Here is a 24,714-nt window from a genome sequence, read left to right as displayed (position 1 = left end):
TATATATATATATATATATATATATATACTCCAGAAGGTAATGTGTGTCACTTCAGGGTCTTTTTCAAAAAGCGATTTTATTAAAGAAGCATACATCATGTGTGGCTGTGCCAACGTTTCAATGCCGCAGGGGGCATTTTCCTCAAGGCGCACTACACATGAACAAGCATGTTACAAACAGCCGCTGGTGAGCAGTAATGCATTTATACTTACATTCCTGCAGAGTCATGGCCGGCAGCCGAGTGTGGCTCGGTCTCCACTTCCGCGTACAGCTGCGTTCCCGTCCACTGACGTAATTTCTGCTTGTCAGGAGTGCCCGGCAACCTGACTCGTTGCCATGGTCACTCCCTGCAACAATTAGGATGCGTCCCCGGCTGCCGTATCCATGCTCATGCCAGCCATGACTCTGCAGGAATGTACGGTAAGTATAAATGCATTACCGCTTACCGCTCCCCAGCGGCTGTTTGTTACATGTTTGTTCATGTGTAGTGCGCCTTGAGGAAAATGCCCCCTGCAGCATTGAAACATTGGCACGTTCTTTGAAAAAGACCCTGGTATGACACACATTACCTTCTGGAGTACCCAATCATCGTGTGGACACCCGGGCACCATCACTACCGCAGGAGAGTGCCGGTTCATCCCAGCTTCTATATATATATATATTACACACATACATATGGCGTTTGCTCCTGGGCGCCAGCACCACGCATGAAAATATGGAGGGGAGGGGGGGGGTGGGCGCTGTGACATAAGCTTGCTCCGGGTGCCATGGCTTCATGCTACACCACTGGGTGTGGAGGACACGCTGCTGCTTTGAGTAGATGTGGTTGGTTGTTGACCTAGCAAATTGCTTGCACTTAGGCTTAACTGACTTTGTAGGGACGTCAACGCAGTTGTCTGCCCATTAATAGCTTGGGTCTGTGCCAGCATATTTTCATTAAGTTTGCCAAAATTTGTGGTTTGGCCCCTAATGGCCTGGCCAATCTCTCCTAAGCGTGTGTCTATTGTGGATGCAATACGAATGTGTGTACCTACACTTGCACGCAGACTTTGATAAACTTTTCTCATTTGCTGACCAATGCTTTGCACATACCCCTTCATTTGCTCAATTTGGAGGCTCTGAGACTCCATAAAAAATATGTACTTCTCTTTAAATGTGTGAATGGATCTGGCCAATTCTTCAGCATTGGTAGGACTATTGGTGGCTTGCAGGAGTGGGGCCTGCTGCCCATGTGACTGAGTATACGGCTGAACATTGATTGGCTCTGTTCTTTGTTGTGCAGGCTCCAATGTGGTGACTGGTTCCAGTATTATTTCACTCCTATCATTCAACATCTGTATCTGATCTGTTGCCTCTGGCATCGGTTGTGATGTTCCTACAAAGAAGATGACAAAGGTAAGTATGTAATGCTGCATTTTGGTTGGTGCGTCAGGGAAACTGTGTTATAATGGTGTGGTCTTTTTTTTGGGGGGGGGGGGGGGGGGGGACATTCCAATGTACTGTGTTTTTAAGGAAATCATTTCAAACACTTTAAACAGCCATTGCAATGTCATGTGCTGGCCAAACACATGACAATCATAACTGTAAAGTGCATGTCTTACAACACATGCTTCACAAAATATTATTAGTAAACAGGATGTGCAAAGTAGTTTACACTCCCAGCCATGGCTGTGTAGTTGAACAGTGCAGGGTGTAGGTTGCATATGCATAAAAATATGACATCTCACCTGCAGGGTCGAAATCACCAAGATCACAATGAGATGGATGAACCGCAGCAGCAGCCTGGGAGTCTGGAGCTGGAGCTATTAAATCAAAATGACAGATTTAGCAATATGGACATTCCCATTAAAGTGCATCATTGTTTCTGACTGGGGGTGGCAGAATGCGTCCGCCCGACTTGATTTTAGATAGTGTAGCGAGCCAACGAGCCCAAAGCTTGTCGAGCGAAGCAATCCCGGCGAGGGGAACCGGATTACATCACACGTATTCCGCGCCCCCTCGTGGGGCTTGCTGCACGAGCCACGCTTCGGGCTCGGTGGCTCGCTATGCTGGCCACACTATCTAAAATCAACTCCACGCCGACGTGGATAGTGGGGGTATGAACAGGTCGGAGGATGCGTTCCCACGCTTCGGGGTGCCGTGGATACTGGGGTCTCATTGTAAGCACCCATCACAGCACATGTCATGGCTGCTTGTACAATGAAATATCGCATCACATCGCATTTGGTGCATTGCATCGCATCTGGTGCCATGCAATCCAATGCGATATTTCATTGTATAACCACTTCTTTACAGATATTTCATCACATCGCATTGGACGCATCGCACAGCACTATAAACAGTACGCGGTGATGCGATTTTCCTACGCAGAATAGCCCTATACGCTAATAACGTAGTGGGCGCCGTGCTAGGAAACAAGTACCAGGGTTTTTTTAATGTTCCGGTACAGCCGAGGAATGGCTTTTCAGGTAAATTGGAACCGATAGATTGGGTTGTTAGGCATGTGAAGGCATCATGGCCAATAGATGCTTCCACTGACTTGCACAAACAACTTCCCCATCCCCAACATCCTCAGTAACATCAGATACACAAATATCCCCCTCATCCACTTGCAGTGTCACAGTGGCTTCCTCCAACTCTATGGCATCAGCAGGAACAGCAACAGGGGGAAGACAAAGGGGGCAGCTATTCCAGTCCCAAAGGTACAGGGGGGTACAAAGACCCAGAGGTACACAAAATGGGGCAGCAGCTAATCAACATACCAATCCCCCACACACACACACACACACACACACACACACACTACTGTCCTTTGCCTTGTCTGCCTGCTGCTTGCTGCTGTAGCCATCAGAGTGCAGGAGGAAAGACCATGGCAGTGCAACCTTGGTACAAGAAGAAGAAAACGACAGTACCACTGCCGGTCTGCCCTACTTACAACCCCTGAGGCAGCCAATTATGTGGTAAGTGTACAACTTTATATATATACTATATATATATATATATATATATATATATATATATATATATATATATATATATATGTAGAGCTGGTTGGGGGTAGATCGCTTGGCTACCCGCGCCATTGTTATTCAGGACTGACTGGGACGCTCTGAAGTTGGTGTTGTATTGGCACAGATCTTAAGGAGCTGCGATTTTAAAATTTGACATCTGCTGGTGTATGTCTGCTTGTCACCATACATTTATATATATACCAAAATGGCTGCTAGCCAAGCAATGGACACTGCATTGGAATTTATGCAATTGGATGTACGCAATATGCTCTGCTTCAGTGAATCTGAGGCTGAGTCTGTGCTGTCCAAGCAGCGGCTGGAGGAAGATTTGCCCAATTTGTCACCAGAGGTCCTATACAGGCAATTGTTGAAATTAAGACAAAAGGAGTGTGACTTCTTGTATCATAGTGTGTCGCTCTCCGAATACTACCGATTACAACAAATTCCGCGGGGCTTCCGCATTAAAAACATGCCCACGATTGGAAGGTACAGCATCAATTTTTGTAAAAGGTGGTGCGCTGTCTTAAACAAATGCTCCATGGACTTACTCCTTTTAGTCATCGAGGAGGCTACGCGGGAGCAAAATGATTATAAGGAGAAGATTGTTGAGTTTGAAAAAGCCTATAAACATGTCTTCACTCAGGAAACAGATACCAATTGGTTATCCAAACTCCAATTGGAAATGGATAAGTACAAAAGGGACCTTGTTGCCTTTAAACATGATAAAATGAAGAAAGTGCAACAAGATTATGATCAGCGCCAGGTGTACAGTTGGCTATCCTCGACACAACAGCGTGATAACCCTCGACCTATTTCAAGACGCCGTCCGTGGCGCTTTCAACATCTAAATCAGGGTTCGAGCACATCACAGAGTGATAGCGAAGCATCTGGTTCCCAGTTACCCTCTGGTTCAGGCCCTTTAGGCACATCTACAAGAGCCATGATTACAAAAGGCAAAGTCGTGCTACTCGAAGGGCTGGACAAAACAAAAGGCAGATACAATCAAAGGCCCCCGAACAAGGGCAAGAAATAGTCTTCAACCTTTCTTCCACCGTTTTAACAAGGGATGAACAAGACGTCCTGGCATTGGGATTAGCGTTCGTCCCCACCACAAAGTATGATGCCTTTCAGTGGAAGGTTGACACCTACAAGCTACAAAGAAATCTGCGTTTAAAAGATCACTTTGGACGCTTTAAGTCACCCCCTAAACAACTGGACGCTCAGGAGACAAAGATACCTCCCCAATTGAAAAAGGTGTCTACAACATCGAAATTTGATCCTATATCGATGAATCCGTCCATTAAGACTTTTTCACGTTTGATGGACCAATTAGGTGAGCAACCTTTACCTTATAGACATCGTGATAACTTGAGCCCGGGCCAACGGGTAGCCCTTAAGAATTTGTCCACGAGAAAGGACATTGTGATAAGAGGGGCAGATAAAGGTGGCGCTGTAGTTGTGCAGGACACTGTGACTTATAGATTAGAATGTCTTAGACAACTGGACGATATTACCACCTATACCAGATTGTTGCAAGATCCCACTAATGATTATAAGAAAGAGTTGGGAGAGTTACTATCGATGTTTGTTCTTGAAGGTCACATTACCAGTGATATCTGTAAAGCTTTGACTGTGGAATTTCCTAGGTCACCCTTGTTTTATACTATCCCAAAAATACACAAGGATGTGAACAAACCCCCTGGTAGACCTATCATTTCGGCCAGGGGCTCCCTGTTCCATCCTTTATCGGTGTATCTGGATAGCCTTTTGAATCCTTGTGTTCAGGTTATGTCATCGTATTTACAGGATACCACTGATCTGTTGAGAACGTTACAGGGGGCTGAAGATGGTGTAGCCATGGTTGATTACCAATGTATTGCCACCGCAGATGTGACCAGCCTATACACCTGCATCCCCCATGGTGCAGGTGTTATGGCTGTTGGTGCATTTTTGGAAGATAACCCCCATTACAAAGGTCCGCCCATACATGTATTTTTGCGTTTATTACACTTAATTTTGACCAAAAATTATTTTTGTTTGAAGGCAGGTTTTATTTGCAAATAGCCGGGTGCGCAATGGGGTCCTCTGTGGCCCCGGCATATGCAAATGTGTTTATGCACCACATAGAACAACAAATGTTTTACATCAATGGTAACTTGCGTTCTGAGGTCATAGTGTATAAACGTTTTATTGACGATCTTTTGATTGTTTGGCGTGGAGAACAGGAATGCCTTGGTGACCTTATAGAAATGCACAATGTGTCAACAAGTGTGGTGAAGTTTACATATGATATCGATAAAACATCGGTCCATTTTTTGGATGTATCTATTGAAGTAAATAATGGACATTTCACCACATCTTTGTTCACCAAGAAAACAGATAGGAACACTCTCTTACGCAATGAGAGCCACCATCCAGCTCCATTGCGCAGGGGTCTGCCCTATTCACAGCTAATAAGGGCTAGAAGGATTACTTCAGATCCTAAACAGGTTGAACCCACTCTGAATACTATAGTCACTAAATTTCAACAGAGGGGATATCCTGTGGTTGAGCTACAGGCGGCTAAGGAAAAAGCATTGGCGATTCCACGTGAGAAACTTCTATGTTACAAATCTAAAGAACCATTGGGTGACAAAGTCATCCCATGGGTGAATCAGTATTCGACTCATTCCACACGTAACACTAAGCAAGTAAAGGGATATTGGCCAATAATATCCTCTGATACTGACCTCCCCTTGCTGTTAAATTCTAGGATTTTGCCCAGTTTCACACGGGGTCGTAACATCAAAGACTCAGTAGTGAAATATGACATTACAGGTTGGGACAATAAACAGAGCAGTCATTTCCTGACTAGGAAAAATGGATGTTACCGGTGCTTGGGGTGCACTACTTGTCGCGCCATGAGCACCGGTAGTTCATTCAGCCATCCTCAGTCAGGGAAAAGGGTCCCCATTAATTTTCCACTAACATGTAGCTCATCTTATGTTATATATCTGTTAACTTGCCCCTGTGGCTTAAGTTATGTGGGGAAAACCCAACGGACCTTTAAAGAACGCATGGCTGCACATAGGTCAGGGATACACATAGCTTTAAATCAGGGGAGTGCAGAACAACCAGTCCCCCGACATTGCTTAAATATGCGACACAGTGTAGCCAGTATGAAATCCATAATAATAGACCATGTCCCTGCCAATCTTAGGGGTGGTGACAGGAATAAAGCCCTATTGATGAAAGAAAGCCGCTGGATCCATTATTTGGGGACAGTGGCGCCTAATGGCCTGAACGAGAATTTGGGTCTTCAGTGCTTTCTGTAACCACTATGTATGTGTGCTGTTATTCTGCTTACTACTGATAAGTATTGTGTAACGTTTCAGCGTGGGTTACGAGTGTTAGCTACCCTTTTTCACCCTGTGTCAAATTGGTTTAAACTTTTTCATGATTTTTCATGATTTTTCATGTTTTTTCATGTTTCATGTTTTTTCATGTTTTTTCATGTATTGTCATTTGTCTCTGCCTTTGTGACTTTATAGGTGAACTTATTCCTTTAGCTGTGAGCATTGCAATTATTGATTATTGATTATTAAATATTGTATATTTTGCAGTTATTACAAAGTCCGTCGCTGACAGCATATACATGTTTAGTATTTTCTTGCAGCATGTATTTAGGTTAAAAAATAAGCGATAACACCAGCAGACATCATTGAGTTTTATATATACGGATCAATGTTTTAAATGTATTGAGTTTTTTTTTTTTTTTTGTGTATATATTAGGTTTCAGATTGCTTGGCAACACTACAATCTCCCTGTAAAGACACAGCCATTGGTTGGATCGCATCACGTGGCTGAAACCCCGGACGTGTGCGCTGTGCAGTGAAGTACCCGGAACCATTATACAGCTTTTAGGTTCCGTGGGGGGGCATTGCGGTGCTGCACCTCTGGATGATGGTTGACAGCAGTGACGGACGCCAGCGGTGATTGTCTGGACAGGTGAGTAAGGCGTGTCCACGCCAGTTCTGGGTGTTTGGTGGCGGGAATTTTATGTATAAATATGTCATGCAGTTGTATTTTGAGTGTCTGTCCTTGAAAACGGGGGTTGTTACCTCGAAACGCCGTTGGAGAATAAAGGCTATTTTACTTCGCACTGGAGTCCAAGTCTGATTGAGTGCCGCCCACCACACTGGTATATATATATATATATATATATATATATATATATATATATATATATATATATATACAGGTGTGGGACCTCACTGGACCTGGTCAGGGATTCCAATAAGGTGGGCGGCACTCCAACGTAGTATTTCAAATAAAGTCCTTTATTAAGATGGTGCCATATGCCAACGTTTCGAGGCGCTAAGCCTCTTTTTCAGGGCGTGCAAAATGTATCAGGAGATAAAGTGCTGTGGGAGTTCTGGCCGGAAGCACGGAGGTACTCGTGCAGCACTGTCGCTAGGCAACCCACGTCAACAATTGCGGGAGTATGCCCGCTTCTGCGAACACAATCTAATAGAGAAAAAGACAAAACCCAACATATAAATAACAATTACAAAACACCAGAAGTAGTGTAGCTAAAAGGCTAGCCATATATATATATATAAAATCACCTATACATGTGTAATTTCACAATTAATCACAAAGTAATGTCCCTGGTTAATAATGCTAACGTTTAATTCTATATTTCTTCCCAAAATATATATGAACACATATATATAAATCCATGAACAAATGAGGCGGCACTTGGAGACTTCTTATTGGGTGAAAGCAGTGTATTCAATAACAGCGTGCATCTACGTTTCGGGGAACACACTCCCCGTCATCAGGATAAATACATAACAAAATAGTGCATCTTATATAGTGTGTCTTACCACACGTGCAGGTCATCAGGTCCATAGTGTCGCCGTCCGCAGCCCCGTCGCGTCTGTGACCGGCGTTGGCCTTCCACTTCCGGATCAACTGACGTCGGCGCGCCCGGCGGCGTTGCCTAGGAAACCCTGTAATAACAATAACAACGGGAGTGAAAACAGTGCTAAAAATGTCACATCAGACGATCCCCTGCAAAAAGAATCAGAGGAAATAAAGTGCATGGTGCAAGTAAACATATCATTGCTATGGCATGATTAACCAGACAGAGTGCTATATTGGACATACAAAAAACATATAAACCTTACGGATTAAAACCAGATAGACTAAAAACCAGGGCTGGATCCCCAGCAACAGTCGGATTTTTATCTATAAAGGTCCCCCCTCTAAATGTGGGAAAAAAACTTTTAATGGGACCAGACCCCCGCTGTATTCTCTGACCAAACATGATGAATGGAACGTGGGTAAAATTTCATACTCTAAAATAGATAAGTTTACAAAAAATTGATGAGGCCTAGAGACTCATTTAACCCTCTAGGGCATAGAGAATCTAGGCGAAATATCCACCTGGACTCGGCTTGCAGCAGTTTTTTTGCCCTATCACCCCCTCGGATTGACTTGGGGATGTGGTCAATTATTTTGTGCTTCAATGTGGCCATGGAATGTTTGGCTTCGGCAAAATGCCTGGCCACGGGTTGGTCACCTGTACCTGCAAGCAAAGCTGTACGGATTGCTAGGCGGTGTTGAGCCATCCTGATCTTAAAAGTGCATTCCGTTTTGCCTACATAGTACAGTCCGCAGGGACAAATGATAACATAGATGATGAACTTCGAACTACATGTTAAGGGCCAATTGATGGTGTATTTTCTGCCCGAGTGGGGATGGCTGATGTAATTTCCCACTGCCATGTAATTACATGTAGTGCACCCCAAACATTTGAAGCATCCGTTTTTACGAGATAAGAAATTCTTCTTAGGAACTATTTTTTGTTCGGTGCTGTTGACCTTTACCAGATAATCCCTGATACTTTTGCCTCTCGTATAACTCGGGAGGATCTTAGATTTACGTAATGAGCTTAAATCAGGGTCACTGGAGATCATTGGCCAGAGTTGTCTGGCTCTTTTAGCAGTGGCTGGGCTGTTAGGGTTGTAGGCATTGACCCACGGGAACATGGTTTTGGTGGGGCTTTTTGTGGCCTGCACCGGATGTAATAACTCTACCCTGGGTTTAGACACTGCCCTATGTCTGGCATCCCTCAGAATGTTATCTGGGTAGCCTCGTGCCCTAAATTTTTCTGTCATGATGGTTAATTGTCTGTCTCTCTCCACCATGTCACTGTTAGACCTGCATACTCGCAAATATTGTGAATACGGTAGGCTTCTGGTGGTCGCCACTGGATGAAAACTGTTGTATCTCAACAACGTGTTTCTATCCGTGGGTTTGGAAAAGAGGCAAGTGGATATTTGTCCTTCTGTGATGGTAATTTTTAGGTCTAAGAAACAAATATCCTTGGTGGAATGAGACAGGGTGAGCTTGATGGGGTGAGAGGACCTATTCTGGATCTCCACCAGTTTTTCAAGATCTTGGATGGGGTTAGTCCAGACAATAAATAAATCGTCAATGTAGCGATAATACATCGCTATACCCCTAGCTATGGTGGGATCTTGAAAAAAGAGGTCCTTCTCAGTTTGCCACATGTATGCATTTGCTAGAGATGGAGCAACCGGGGACCCCATCGCACAGCCATTAAGTTGTTTAAAAAACTTGCCATTGAACAAAAAATAGTTGTGTTTAAGGGTGAATTCTAACAACTTAAGAAAAAAATCAATATCAGGGCCAGAATACAGAATGTTACCCAATAACAGCTGTTTAACTGCCTCCAGGCCCGCAGAATGAGGTATACAAGTATACAAACTGGCCACGTCAAGCGTGGCCAGGGTGGCATCCTGCTGGACCTGAGGCATGGTCATAAACACTTGTAGCAAGGTGGTGGAGTCTTTTAAATGGGTTCTGGTCTTCTGTATGCAGGGCTGCAAGAAAGAATCCAAAAAGACTGCCAAAGGTTCGCACAGAGACCCTCTGGCCGAAATAATTGGGCGTCCCGGGGGCCTCTGTGCGTCCTTATGAATCTTTGGGATGCAATAAAACACCGGGGTTACTGGATGTTCTGTATAGAGCATTCGGTGAGTCTCAGCAGTGATAATCTGCTCGTCTACCGCTTGTTGTAGAATAAGGCTGAGTTCTTTTTGGAACTTGACCGTGGGATCCGTCTGCAGTAAGCAGTAGGTGTTAACATCGCTTAACTGGCGGTTACACTCACTGATGTAGTCCTGGGTGTCCAATACCACCACCGCTCCTCCTTTGTCTGCATTCCGGATTGTAATGTCCTCTCTTTTAGACAAAGCTTTAAGTGCAACAAATTCTGCTTGTGAAAGGTTAGGGCGGATAGGGGGGCTGGGAATTTTTCCTGCTCCCTCAAGCATCCTGGAGAAGGTCTTAATGGATGGGTTTGTAGACACCGGATCAAACCGTGATTTTTTCTTCAACTTGTTCAGGGTGATAGATGTTGATGATTGAGGTGGTTGAGGCATGGACTTGTCAAAATGTTCTTTAATCTTGAGGCCCCGATTTAGCTTGTACATGTCCACCTTCCATTGGAAGTGGTCGGTTCCGTGTGTTGGAATGAACGACAAGCCCTTGTTTAAAACACTCACTTCATCCCTGGACAATGGTGTAGTCGATAAATTGAAGGTTAGGTCCTCCTGCTCCTGGGGGGCCTGCCTCCCTTTTGCCTTTTTGTTTGTCCACCTCGCCTTGTTTGCTTCTGCCGCGGCCGGAGGTGATGGCGCGCGTCGCAACCCCTAAAGGGGTCAGCTGTGTGCGAGGAATGGATACATTGCGGCGATTCTCCTCAGATTCACTCGCTGAGGTACTGGTGTAATACCCTCTGCGTGAGCCCGTATGAGGGCCGCTTCTTTGGTAGGGAGCTTTTTGTCCAGGACCTTTCGGATTGGTGTTAAGCCAATTGTAGACGGTATGTTGCGCGTAATCCTGCTGTACTCGGATCAGCTTGCTCTTTTTAAATTTCAATAGTTCAGTTTTGTATAGATCAAGATCTTTCTGCAATTTAATCTGTGCAGCAGATGCTGCAGTGAACACCTCATGAGTACCATGCTCATCCGTAAATTTCTGTATTTTCTCTTGTGTGCTGGCGTGTTCTTTAGTGGACTCCTTGATCACTAAGAGCATCAAGTCCATGGAACACTTATTCAGGATCGAAATCCAATTTTTACAAAATTCCACACTATGACGGCCAATCGTGGGCATGTTATGTACTCTAAAGCCCCTGGGGATTTGCTTTGCTCTGTAGTAGTCCGACAAGGTTCTACTATGATATAAGAAGTCGAGTTCCCTCTTGCGGAGCTTGAAGATTTCTTTAAAGATATCCTCGTCTGAGGCTGTGTAATCTTGATCAAACGTGGGTTCTTTATGGAGGATATTATCCGCTTCTACATCAGAGAAGCTCAGCATCGCTGTATTATCACATTGTGCAGAGAATGATGTCAGCGTGGGATCCTCTGCAGCTGGGGAAGCCATGGTGATAAGAAACCCCCACCGTGTAATAGTGGGTGATGGTGAAAAACAACGTGAGTAACAGTGATGATCCTTGCTGATGGCGAGACAGGTATATAGGGGCTAAACAGTCCTTTTCATCGGAGTGTAGGTGCCTTGAGCAAAACTCCAGAAAAACTCTGGGTGATATGCAGACGTCGTGTGGGCTCCGGCACTACCGCTGCCCGCCTTCCGTGGGGGTAACGTGCTCCCGTGCCCTCCTGAGGATCGCGGTCCTAACATAAATCCATGAACAAATGAGGCGGCACTTGGAGACTTCTTATTGGGTGAAAGCAGTGTATTCAATAACAGCGTGCATCTACGTTTCGGGGAACACACTCCCCGTCATCAGGATAAATACATAACAAAATAGTGCATCTTATATAGTGTGTCTTACCACACGTGCAGGTCATCAGGTCCATAGCGTCGCCGTCCGCAGTCCCGTCGCGTCTGTGACCGGCGTTGGCCTTCCACTTCCGGATCAACTGACGTCGGCGCGCCCGGCGGCATTGCCTAGGAAACCCTGTAATAACAATAACAACGGGAGTGAAAACAGTGCTAAAAATGTCACATCAGACGATCCCCTGCAAAAAGAATCAGAGGAAATAAAGTGCATGGTGCAAGTAAACATATCAGTGTAGTGTAGTGCCAGCCACCCCTAACACTTATCTATATATATATATATATATATATATATATATATATATATATAATATTTTTGATGGTGGCCCTCCATAAGAAAGCCAGAGGTAGCTGGACTGAGCCAAGAAAAACTTGAAAGCGGTGCCCTCCATTTAAACAGTGTGTCCACTGTTAGAAGGAGATTTGCTGGGGGAGACGGCGGCAATAACAAGAGACCAAACTGTGGTGCTTTAAGCCAACGTTTCTGAGCCTAGAGGCTCCTTTATCAAGGCGCAGGAAGACAACAGAGCAATACAACAATACACATATAAATACTTTACCGGGCAGTTCGTGCCGCCCGCCGGGTCTTCCCTCAGCGCCTGTAGATGACATCAAGCTGTGGGAGTTCTGGCCGGAAGCACGGAGGTACTCGTGCAGCACTGTCGCTAGGCAACCCCCGTCAACAATTGCGGGAGTATGCCCGCTTCTGCAAACACAATCTAATAGAGAAAAAGACAAAACCCATCATATAAATAACAATTACAAAACACCAGAAGTAGTGTAGCTAAAAGGCTAGCCATATATATATATATATATATATATATATATATATATATATATATAAAATCACCTATACATGTGTAATTTCACAATTAATCACAAAGTAATGTCCCTGGTTATTAATGCTAACGTTTAATTCTATATTTCTTCCCAAAATATATATGAACACATATATATATATATATATATATATATATATATATATATATATATATGGCCGACAAGACCATATAATGGCGAGGGAATCTGAATGGACATACAAGAAAATGCACAATATCCTGCGTGCTAAAGTCGACATCTTCCTAAAAGATGACACCATTATAGTCAGACCAATATACATCTAAGGTCAAATCAGGAATCAATACACCTATGTGAAAATACTTACCGGAAATTTCTGTATTTTGTATTTTATATAATTTTTTTTATTGTTTGGAATAAACACATTCTATTTTTAAGAGAAGTCTGTTGTTGGTGAAACACATTTAAGTGCACCTCTACATCTCTCTCTCTCTCTCTCTCTCTCTCTCTCTCTCTCTCTCTCTCTAGATATCTATATCTATATATATATATATATATATATATATATATATATATATATATATATATATATATATATATATATATATATATATAGATATAACATTTGTTTTTGAAGCAGGCACTCACCATAGGCAATTTTGAGCAAGTTGGATCAAATTTTATTTCAAGACATCAAAAAAGTTTGGTCGACGTTTCGATCCTCAACAGGGATCTTTGTCAAGACAGAGGTAGGTCACATCTCAGGACAGGCAGCACCAGGCAGTGTACAAATGCAGTCTCCAATTCAGCTATTTATGGTAGCACTAAGTAAGTGATAGACACACCTACTTCCTGTGGACTCCAATACCAGGAAGTGTTCAAGAACTATGTAATATAGGGCCAATGAATGTAATATAAAATGCCACAATATAAGATAAGGTAGCGTCTAATGTGAATAATGCGCAGCACCAAAAAAGAAGTTAACAGGTCCCAGGTTTAAGCGCTAAGGAGAACGAGTTCCGTCTAACCGGAAGTGACATGCGTTCCACCGCCGTGGAACGCATGACTAACCGGAAGTAACCGGGATTGGCCGTTCAATCGCGCCAAAACCCGCAGCCGGATATCTCAAGCAGTGACAGGAGACGGAAATCAAGTGCGCTCCAGCCATTGGAGCGCACAATTAAGCGGAAGTATTGGGCTTGCGTGTCAGATAACTGAAGCGCAGGCCACGTGGTAGGAAGTCTAAATAAGAAGCAGGGATACTAGCTTGCGCTCCAACTAAGTGGAACGCAAACCGGAAGTAAGACTAAACAGTCAGCGCATTAAATCTAAGGACCATAGGTGCAAATAAATTTTATACTAATAACGTGCCACCATATAATGCCGAACTGGAGAGATTGCCTGATACTTCACATCATAAATGACAACATTAAGAACTCATTTTTTCAAAATTTGCAGATAAAAAATGTACAAGAAAATTAAATAATGTACATTACATGAAAAATAATATTTGTTAAAAATAATAAACATAAACAAAAAAACAAGACAAAAAATTTGAAGATATTATGCAGCATTGATAACTTCAATTAAATTCCCTAGAGAAACACATTGTATGAAATATATTCATTTAAACCCCTAGGGGCTACTGTTCCAAGGTCATAAATCCAGCGTGCTTCGCGCTGATGAAGTCTTTTCACCCGATCTCCACCTCGCAAAGGAGGGGGTATGTGGTCAATTAACATGCATCTCAGACTAGCAACAGAATGACCCAACTGTTGAAAATGCTTGGCCACCGGTGTCAGAAGCCGCCGCCGCGCATATGTCTCCCCGTCCTCCGGGGTACGCGGCGGGCGGCTCTCTGACTATCGGGACGTTGCTAGGCAACGTCCCGAGCGTCCGCGACGTCACGTCCGGCGGCCGGGCGGCGGGGCGTTGCCTAGCAACGACATCCCCGCTGCCGCCCGGCAGGCCCCGGCGTCCGCGTCATCATGACGCGTCCCCTCAGCGTGCTGGGCGCACGTTCTGCCTTTATAATGGGGCCAGTGATGCCAGGCAGACGCTGGCTATAGTCCTCGTTGGACTCTGTGGTGCTCTTCACTGTGTCCTCTCCAACGCTGCATTTTGTCTCCAGCCTGCTCACCGTGGATTCCCTTCTCAGTGCTGCAGTTTCTTCCCTGCTCCCGCTCGTGGATCCTCTGGCTCAGAGACCTGCAGTGCTTCCCAGCTTCCTGCATTCTCCCTTCTCCTCGAGACCATTCCTGCCCATTCCCCTTCACTGGAGTGGTATCGTTATTTACGCATTATCTCTTTTATCATTTCATTTGCTGTACCGTAGTTTATTATTTTCTGTGGTTACTCTAGCTTGCCTAGTTCAGGGGTTGTTCTAGGGTCCCTGTCCAGGTCTCTTAGGTGTCCCCTGTCCCAGCCACCGGGGTCCCATTTAGCTCTCCCCTTGTCCATCTTGTTTCTCCGTCGGTAGGTTGTCGCCACCACCTAAAACGCTTTGGAGGGCACCGGAGTTGCACAGGCTTAACCCGTGCTTCAAACGTGGCTGCCGTGCGAGAAGATCTAGGGCCTCTGCACCTACCGGTGGACATACAGGGTGGCAACGGAGTTAGGGGCTGGGACAGTATCATCCCCTCCGGTGCTGACCTCTCCCACCTTCGGGTCAGTAACCGGTCCACGTCAGTGTCCCGTGCTACGCGGCACTTACCCCTCATACTCTTGTCGGTATAACATCTGTCGAACGGCTATGATTATCAGCTAGAACCATTCGGCTTCCTAGCTTACATGGGTTCCTAGCCTGCCTGAGCCGTGTCGACACCACCACCTGGAGTATACGGCGCCACGCGCCTAACAGTATAGCCAGCCTATAGTTTTGTGGGCCCATTCACCCCCGCAGTGAACGGTCCATATTCCCATACCGCTATTTTTTCATTTTTTATTGCTTGGTCGTCATGGATCCCAACGCGGCCCAAGCTCTGGCCAATCAGGTTTCGCTCCTGACCAAACAGTTACAGGAGTTATCGATTAAGGTAGAGACCAGATTCTCAGCTCCGCCACCAGTGGTTTCTCACCAGGAACCCAAGGTTAACTTCCCTGATAGGTTTTCAGGTCATAGGCCCCATTTCATAAACTTTAGAGAGAGTTGTAGGTTGTTTTTTCAGTTAAAGCCACACTCCTCAGGTTCCGAGCAACAGAAAGTGGGTCTTGTGATTTCCCTTCTCCAGGGGGACCCCCAGTCTTGGGCCTTTAGTCTGGCTCCAGACGATCCTGCTCTCCGCTCGGTAGATGCCTTTTTTCAGGCATTAGGAGTCCTTTACGACGATCCTGACGGATCAGCCTCCGCTGAGGCTTACCTTAGAGCCCTGAAACAGGGTCATCTGTCTGCCGAAGAGTACAGTGCCAAGTTTAGACGTTATGCCGCCGACTCTGGGTGGAATGATCCAGCCCTACGGAGTCAGTTTCGCCTAGGTCTGGCGGATAACGTTAAGGATGGCTTGGTACAATATCCCTCTCCTCCTTCTTTGGATAAATTAATCCTTCTAGCCATACGTATCGATCGGAGGATTAGGGAGAGGCGGTGCGAAAGAGAGGCTCAAGCGTTACCCAGTTTTGAGCTCCCAGAGGAGGCTCCCCCAGACCTGGGTGAACCTATGCAGCTTGGGGCTACCAGGTTATTTTCTAGGCTCACTCCTAAGGAGAAGGCCCGACGACGTTCCCTGGGGCTATGTATGTACTGTGGATCTAAGGATCATATCCTGAACAAATGTCCCCTGTTACAGGGAAACGGCAGAGCCCAGAAGTAATGGGGAGTATCTTCTCGGGCCTTTCATTGTTTTCCCCATCTGATTCGTTGTTTATCCCAGTTAGTTTCCGTTCCTGGGAGGGTAAGGCGTTAGTGGATTCTGGCGCCGCAGCCAATTTTCTGGACAGTAAAATTGTCAATGATATGGGATTACCGCTGCAACCGTTGACGTCCCAGCTCACCGTTTGCGGATTAGACGGTAATACCCTGCTCGGCGGAGCAATCACTTATTTTGTTGAATTATTTGATTTCCGAGTTGGACTCTCCCATTCGGAGAGCATAAAGTTTTTTGTTCTTCAGTGTCCCATTACACCTATTGTGCTTGGCCTTCCCTGGCTCAAAAGACACAATCCGGTCTTTGATTGGCGGTCTGGGGAATTGATACGGTGGGGTAAGGAGTGCTTTGAGCATTGTATCAGTTTTCCAGCTCTTCTCACCACTCCCATCCCTGCTGGGTTACCTACCCAGTATGCGGAATTCGCGGATGTTTTTTCTAAGAAAGAGGCGGACTCTCTTCCTCCGCATCGCCCGTATGACTGCGCCATTAATTTGTTACCCGACTCTAAATTACCCAAGGGTAGATTGTACTCTTTGTCTTTGCCTGAAGAGAAGGCTATGCAGGAGTACGTGGAGGAGAGCCTAGAAAAAGGCTTCATCAGAGCCTCCAAATCTCCAGTTGGAGCAGGTTTTTTTTTTTTGTTAAAAAAAAAGATGGGACCTTACGTCCCTGCATTGATTTTCGTCAGTTAAACGATATCACGGTAAAAAATTCTTATCCGTTGCCATTGATTTCCGTTCTTTTTGACCAGTTGCGTACAGCTGTGGTTTTTTCGAAGATTGATTTACGCGGAGCTTATAATCTCATCCGCATTAAGGCGGGAGATGAGTGGAAGACAGCGTTCAACACTCACTCAGGCCATTATGAGTATTTAGTCATGCCATTCGGCCTTGCCAACGCACCTGCTGTGTTCCAGGACTTCATCAACGATGTTCTCAGGGAGTTTTTAGGCATTTTCGTTGTGGTGTATCTTGACGACATCTTAATTTATTCTTCTTCTTTGGATCAACATCGCCAGCATGTCAGGGCTGTGCTTCAGAAGCTTAGGGAGAATAATCTTTTTGCCAAACTCGAGAAATGTGAGTTCGAGGTAGATTCCATTTCTTTCCTTGGTTACATTATCTCTCCCAAGGGTTTCGCCATGGATCCTGCCAAGCTTAAGGCCATTCGGGAGTGGGTGCAACCTTCGAATTTGAAGGCGGTTCAAAGGTTTTTGGGCTTCGCGAACTACTACAGGAGGTTTATTTCCCACTTCTCAGATATTGTCGCCCCCATCGTGGCCCTCACCAGGAAGGGAGCCGATCCTGCATCTTGGCCTGGTTCTGCCATTAAGGCCTTTAAAGAGCTCAAACGGGCATTCTCTTCTGCTCCCATTCTTCGACACCCCGATCCCGAATTCCCTTTTATCCTCGAGGTAGACGCATCAGAGATTGGCGTAGGTGCGGTCCTTTCCCAAATGGACAAATTGGATGGCTTGTTGCATCCATGTGCGTTCTACTCCAGGAAATTCTCAGAGGCCGAATCCAATTATGATGTGGGTAACAGGGAATTGCTGGCCATCAAGTGTGCCTTGGAAGAGTGGAGGCATTGGTTGGAAGGGGCCAAATTTCAGGTCACTATTTTTACCGATCATAAAAATTTGGCATACTTACGATCAGCCAAGAGGTTGAATTCAAGACAAGCCAGGTGGGCGTTATTTTTTGCCAGGTTTAATTTTTTAATCACTTATCGTCCTGGAGCTAAAAACATCCTAGCTGATGCCTTGTCCAGAAGTTTTTCGGCCATACAAGATCCAGTGCCTCATCCCGATCCTATTATTCCCCCTTCATGTATTTTGGCGGGGCTCACTCAAGGGCTCTTGGATTCGGTGCTTTTGGCTCAAGCTTCGGCTCCCGCTACCACTCCGGAGGGTAGATTATTTGTTCCCCAGAGGCTCCGTGAGAGGGTCTTTTCCGAGTTTCACTCATGCAAATCCGCTGGTCATCCGGGGGTTTCTAAAACTCTTTCTTTGATGTCTCGTGCCGTCTGGTGGCCGGAGATGAAAAGAGAGGTGGAGCATTTTATTTCCAGATGTAACACATGTGCTCAGAACAAATCCTCTCGCCTTTCCCCCATAGGCCAGCTTCTTCCCCTACCTGTTCCTGATAAACCTTGGACGCATATCTCCATGGATTTCGTTACGGATTTACCATCATCATCCGGTTTTAATACCATATGGGTCGTGGTAGACAGATTTAGTAAGATGGCACATTTTGTTCCTCTCAAGGGCTTACCCTCGGCTAAGACATTAGCCTCTTTATTCATCACCCATATCTTTCGTGCTCACGGACTGCCCTCTGACATTGTATCGGACAGAGGTGTCCAGTTCGTTGCCAGATTCTGGAGGATGATCTGTTTAGCTTTGCAAGTCAAACTTAGTCCATCGACTGCCTTTCACCCTCAGTCGAACGGTCAGACTGAACGAGTTAACCAATCCTTGGAACAGTTCCTGCGGTGTTATGTCTCCAAGACTCAGCGGGACTGGGTTGAGAATTTGCCTTTCGCAGAGTTTTCATATAATAACGCTTGGCATGCCGCCACCAAAAAGTCTCCGTTTTTTTGTAATTACGGTTTCCACCCTAGAGCGAACTCTTTCTTTCCCACTTATGCCAAAGTGGGTAATTCTAGGTGGGTGGCTTCTAAGAGAAAGATTTGGCGCGTGGTTCGGGGAGCACTCCTCTCTGCTGCCATGTCAGCCAAACACTTCTCTGACCGCCACAGGAGACCATGCCTGTTCAAGGTTGGAGACTGGGTCTGGCTTTCTACTAAAAACATCAAGCTCCGGCAGTTCTCACGTAAATTGGGCCCACGTTTTATTGGTCCCTATAAGATCATTCAAAAGCTTAATCCGGTCGCATTTAAATTGTGGCTTCCCCGTACTCTCAGAATTAACAACACCTTCCACTGCTCCCTCTTCAAGCCTGCTCTCCAGCCTAGTGTTCGTAGGCCAGTGCCCATCCTACGTCAAGGGCATAAGGAGTATGTTGTTGAATCCATTCTGGATTCCAAAATTTCCAGAGGGAAAATTTTTTTCTTAGTGCATTGGAGGGGCTTTGGACCGGAAGAGAGGTCTTGGGTCACTGATCAGGATCTTCACGCTCCCAGGCTCAAAAGGAGATTCTTTCAGTCTTTTCCCGACAAACCCGGAATTAGAGGTCAGTTGACCTCTCCTCAAGGGGGGGGTACTGTCAGAAGCCGCCGCCGCGCATATGTCTCCCCGTCCTCCGGGGTACGCGGCGGGCGGCTCTCTGACTATCGGGACGTTGCTAGGCAACGTCCCGAGCGTCCGCGACGTCACGTCCGGCGGCCGGGCGGCGGGGCGTTGCCTAGCAACGACATCCCCGCTGCCGCCCGGCAGGCCCCGGCGTCCGCGTCATCATGACGCGTCCCCTCAGCGTGCTGGGCGCACGTTCTGCCTTTATAATGGGGCCAGTGATGCCAGGCAGACGCTGGCTATAGTCCTCGTTGGACTCTGTGGTGCTCTTCACTGTGTCCTCTCCAACGCTGCATTTTGTCTCCAGCCTGCTCACCGTGGATTCCCTTCTCAGTGCTGCAGTTTCTTCCCTGCTCCCGCTCGTGGATCCTCTGGCTCAGAGACCTGCAGTGCTTCCCAGCTTCCTGCATTCTCCCTTCTCCTCGAGACCATTCCTGCCCATTCCCCTTCACTGGAGTGGTATCGTTATTTACGCATTATCTCTTTTATCATTTCATTTGCTGTACCGTAGTTTATTATTTTCTGTGGTTACTCTAGCTTGCCTAGTTCAGGGGTTGTTCTAGGGTCCCTGTCCAGGTCTCTTAGGTGTCCCCTGTCCCAGCCACCGGGGTCCCATTTAGCTCTCCCCTTGTCCATCTTGTTTCTCCGTCGGTAGGTTGTCGCCACCACCTAAAACGCTTTGGAGGGCACCGGAGTTGCACAGGCTTAACCCGTGCTTCAAACGTGGCTGCCGTGCGAGAAGATCTAGGGCCTCTGCACCTACCGGTGGACATACAGGGTGGCAACGGAGTTAGGGGCTGGGACAGTATCATCCCCTCCGGTGCTGACCTCTCCCACCTTCGGGTCAGTAACCGGTCCACGTCAGTGTCCCGTGCTACGCGGCACTTACCCCTCATACTCTTGTCGGTATAACATCTGTCGAACGGCTATGATTATCAGCTAGAACCATTCGGCTTCCTAGCTTACATGGGTTCCTAGCCTGCCTGAGCCGTGTCGACACCACCACCTGGAGTATACGGCGCCACGCGCCTAACAACCGGTTTATCGGACACCTTATTTTCAAGTGCCTGCCGTATCGACAGGCGATGGTTCGCCATCCGCTCCCTAAAACATCGTGTGGTGAGTCCCACATAGTAGAGTCCGCAGGGGCATATCAAGATATAAATCACAAACGAAGTTGTGCACGATAATCGGTGCTGAATCTTGATTTTTTTCCCCGTATGTGGGTGGGGGAATGTCTGTCCAGCAAGCATGGATCGACAGGTGGTGCAGTCGATACACCGAACACACCCCAACCGTTGTGTTGGTAACCAGGAGGTGTTGTTACCACTAGGCTGTGATGTGGGTCGCATGAGCATCTGCTTGATATTTGGTCCACGACGGTAGGAGAGCATAGGAGCTTTTTTGCTCACATGGGACATCTTTGTGTCTGTGGCCACAATTGGCCAATGCTTTTTGATTGCTCTACCCATCTCGTCGGATGCCGTGTTATAAATTGATGTGAAGATCATGCGATTCTGTTCAAGTTTACGTGGTGTTGCCAACTGCTCTTGCTGGTGCCTATTGAGTGCCTTGCGAAGACAACGCTCGATGGTTCTTTTGTGGTAACCCCTTTCGATAAAGCGCCCACTCATCTCTCCAATTTGTTCATGTGCTGTAGAAATCGATGAGTTGTTGCGTAGCACTCTAATAAATTGAGAGATGGGAAGACTCTCTTTAAGGGAGCTCGGGTGGTGACTCGAAGCATAGAGTAACGAGTTGCGGTCAGTCTCTTTACGAAACAATGTAAAACCAATCTTTGATCCTTCCTTGAAGAGTGTAACATCCAGGAAGTTTATGCTAGTCAACGAGATGCAGTGTGTAAATCGAATGGTTGTATCGAGGGAATTTAGTATTCTAATCATTTCAAGAAACTCAGACTCCGTGCCAACCCAAATCAAAAAAATATCGTCAATAAATCTTTTAAAACACAAAATTTTACTGGAAAATGCAGGCATAATGTAGCTGTTCTCATAATTATGCATGTAGAGATTTGCATAGGACGGGGCCAGGGAAGACCCCATTGCGGTCCCCGCCCTCTGCAAAAAATATCCTTTACCATACATAAAGTGATTATGCCGCAATACAAGTTCTGCCAATTCAAGAAGGAATTCGATCGGGGGACCCACATTAGGAGCAGACTGCAGACTTTTTCTAAGTGCTTCTAATCCACCTTGATGGGGAATAACCGTATACAATGAGGTGACATCCATGGTAGCAAAAAATGCCCCATCTGGAATGTCCCCCAAGGAGGCGATTTTCTCGAGAAAGTCTGAGGTGTCCCTTATGTAGCTCCACATTTGTTGAACATGCTTCTGAAGAAAAACATCAATAAAGATAGCCAATGGCTGTAGTACAGAGCCCACAGCCGATATAATAGGACGTCCAGGTGGATCATCCAGCCGCTTATGGATCTTAGGTAAGGTGTAAATATACGGGCATACTGGATGATCCACCTGGAGAAACGTCAACTCATCCTTGCTAATCCAACCTGACTGCAAACCCCTGCCAATGGTACCATCCACCAACTTTTTGATATTTAACATAGGGTTAATCTTGAGCTGTTCGTACGTGTCCACGTCAGAAAGTTGTCGCCGAATTTCGGCATCGTAAGATGACCAATCCTGCACTACCACATCCCCTCCCTTGTCGGCTTGACGAAAAACAAGTTGCTTATTGCCCATAAGGCTACGAAGTGCCAAACGATGTTCATGGGAGAGGTTGTCGTAGCGTGGTTTAAGATGCTGTGCTGACATGTTGTGTTCGACCAGACGTGAAAACGTACGAATGCTGGGATTCACCGAACAAGGATCAAAAGTACTTCTCTTAGGCAATTTGTTAACAGTCTCAGGTAAACTCAAAGTTTGAGGTCCAAAGAACTCACGTAAACGTAGCTTGCGACCAAATTTGAAATTGTCAACAGACCAGTCAAATTTATTAGGTTTCACTGTTGGAACAAAGGTAAAACCCAAACTCAACACTTCAAGCTCAGACTTTGTAAGTTCCTGACTAGAAATATTAAACACAAGTTCATTTATTTTCCCCTCCTTCCTTTTCCTTTTCCCACCGCCCCGCCTCGTGGGGTATTTTGTGGGCGGTGCGAAGGATCCGGGAATTTCCGGGTGACCCTTCCTAAAAAAGAGGAAGAGGAGGAGGCAGCTGATGATGTTAAATCCCTCGGTGGCCTGCCCTCACCCTCAGAATTAGATTGTGAAGAACTGTTATAAGAGGAATGACCTCTTGGTCTATAATTACGGTTCTCACCCCTATTATAGAATCTACGGGGTTCACCTTTCAACCACCGATAAACTTGGTGGTTGGTGTAATCTTGATTGACCACTTCAAGTTTTTTCTTTTTAAAGGAAATTAGATCACTCATCTATCAGAGTGATCTAATTTCCTTTAAAAAGAAAAAACTTGAAGTGGTCAATCAAGATTACACCAACCACCAAGTTTATCGGTGGTTGAAAGGTGAACCCCGTAGATTCTATAATAGGGGTGAGAACCGTAATTATAGACCAAGAGGTCATTCCTCTTATAACAGTTCTTCACAATCTAATTCTGAGGGTGAGGGCAGGCCACCGAGGGATTTAACATCATCAGCTGCCTCCTCCTCTTCCTCTTTTTTAGGAAGGGTCACCCGGAAATTCCCGGATCCTTCGCACCGCCCACAAAATACCCCACGAGGCGGGGCGGTGGGAAAAGGAAAAGGAAGGAGGGGAAAATAAATGAACTTGTGTTTAATATTTCTAGTCAGGAACTTACAAAGTCTGAGCTTGAAGTGTTGAGTTTGGGTTTTACCTTTGTTCCAACAGTGAAACCTAATAAATTTGACTGGTCTGTTGACAATTTCAAATTTGGTCGCAAGCTACGTTTACGTGAGTTCTTTGGACCTCAAACTTTGAGTTTACCTGAGACTGTTAACAAATTGCCTAAGAGAAGTACTTTTGATCCTTGTTCGGTGAATCCCAGCATTCGTACGTTTTCACGTCTGGTCGAACACAACATGTCAGCACAGCATCTTAAACCACGCTACGACAACCTCTCCCATGAACATCGTTTGGCACTTCGTAGCCTTATGGGCAATAAGCAACTTGTTTTTCGTCAAGCCGACAAGGGAGGGGGTGTGGTAGTGCAGGATTGGTCATCTTACGATGCCGAAATTCGGCGACAACTTTCTGACGTGGACACGTACGAACAGCTCAAGATTAACCCTATGTTAAATATCAAAAAGTTGGTGGATGGTACCATTGGCAGGGGTTTGCAGTCAGGTTGGATTAGCAAGGATGAGTTGACGTTTCTCCAGGTGGATCATCCAGTATGCCCGTATATTTACACCTTACCTAAGATCCATAAGCGGCTGGATGATCCACCTGGACGTCCTATTATATCGGCTGTGGGCTCTGTACTACAGCCATTGGCTATCTTTATTGATGTTTTTCTTCAGAAGCATGTTCAACAAATGTGGAGCTACATAAGGGACACCTCAGACTTTCTCGAGAAAATCGCCTCCTTGGGGGACATTCCAGATGGGGCATTTTTTGCTACCATGGATGTCACCTCATTGTATACGGTTATTCCCCATCAAGGTGGATTAGAAGCACTTAGAAAAAGTCTGCAGTCTGCTCCTAATGTGGGTCCCCCGATCGAATTCCTTCTTGAATTGGCAGAACTTGTATTGCGGCATAATCACTTTATGTATGGTAAAGGATATTTTTTGCAGAGGGCGGGGACCGCAATGGGGTCTTCCCTGGCCCCGTCCTATGCAAATCTCTACATGCATAATTATGAGAACAGCTACATTATGCCTGCATTTTCCAGTAAAATTTTGTGTTTTAAAAGATTTATTGACGATATTTTTTTGATTTG

The 24,714-nt window shown here is 45.8% G+C and overlaps 1 long non-coding RNA gene across 1 annotated transcript; it reads right to left on the bottom strand.

Annotated features, from left to right (window-relative positions):
- Nucleotides 1–794: 794 nt before the first annotated feature.
- On the bottom strand, nt 795–12,531 carry LOC146025888 (uncharacterized). Its single transcript, XR_014454316.1, has 3 exons — nt 12,450–12,531; nt 1,729–1,803; nt 795–1,376 (listed from the first exon to the last, which is right to left on the bottom strand). It is a non-coding gene; the product is annotated as an uncharacterized LOC146025888 (long non-coding RNA).
- Nucleotides 12,532–24,714: the final 12,183 nt, after the last annotated feature.

Source organism: Crinia signifera, chromosome 1 (genome assembly GCF_055691185.1).
Source record: "Crinia signifera chromosome 1, ASM5569118v1, whole genome shotgun sequence".
Lineage (NCBI taxonomy): Eukaryota > Metazoa > Chordata > Amphibia > Anura > Myobatrachidae > Crinia > Crinia signifera.
This window is presented reverse-complemented; position numbering and strand designations above follow the sequence as displayed.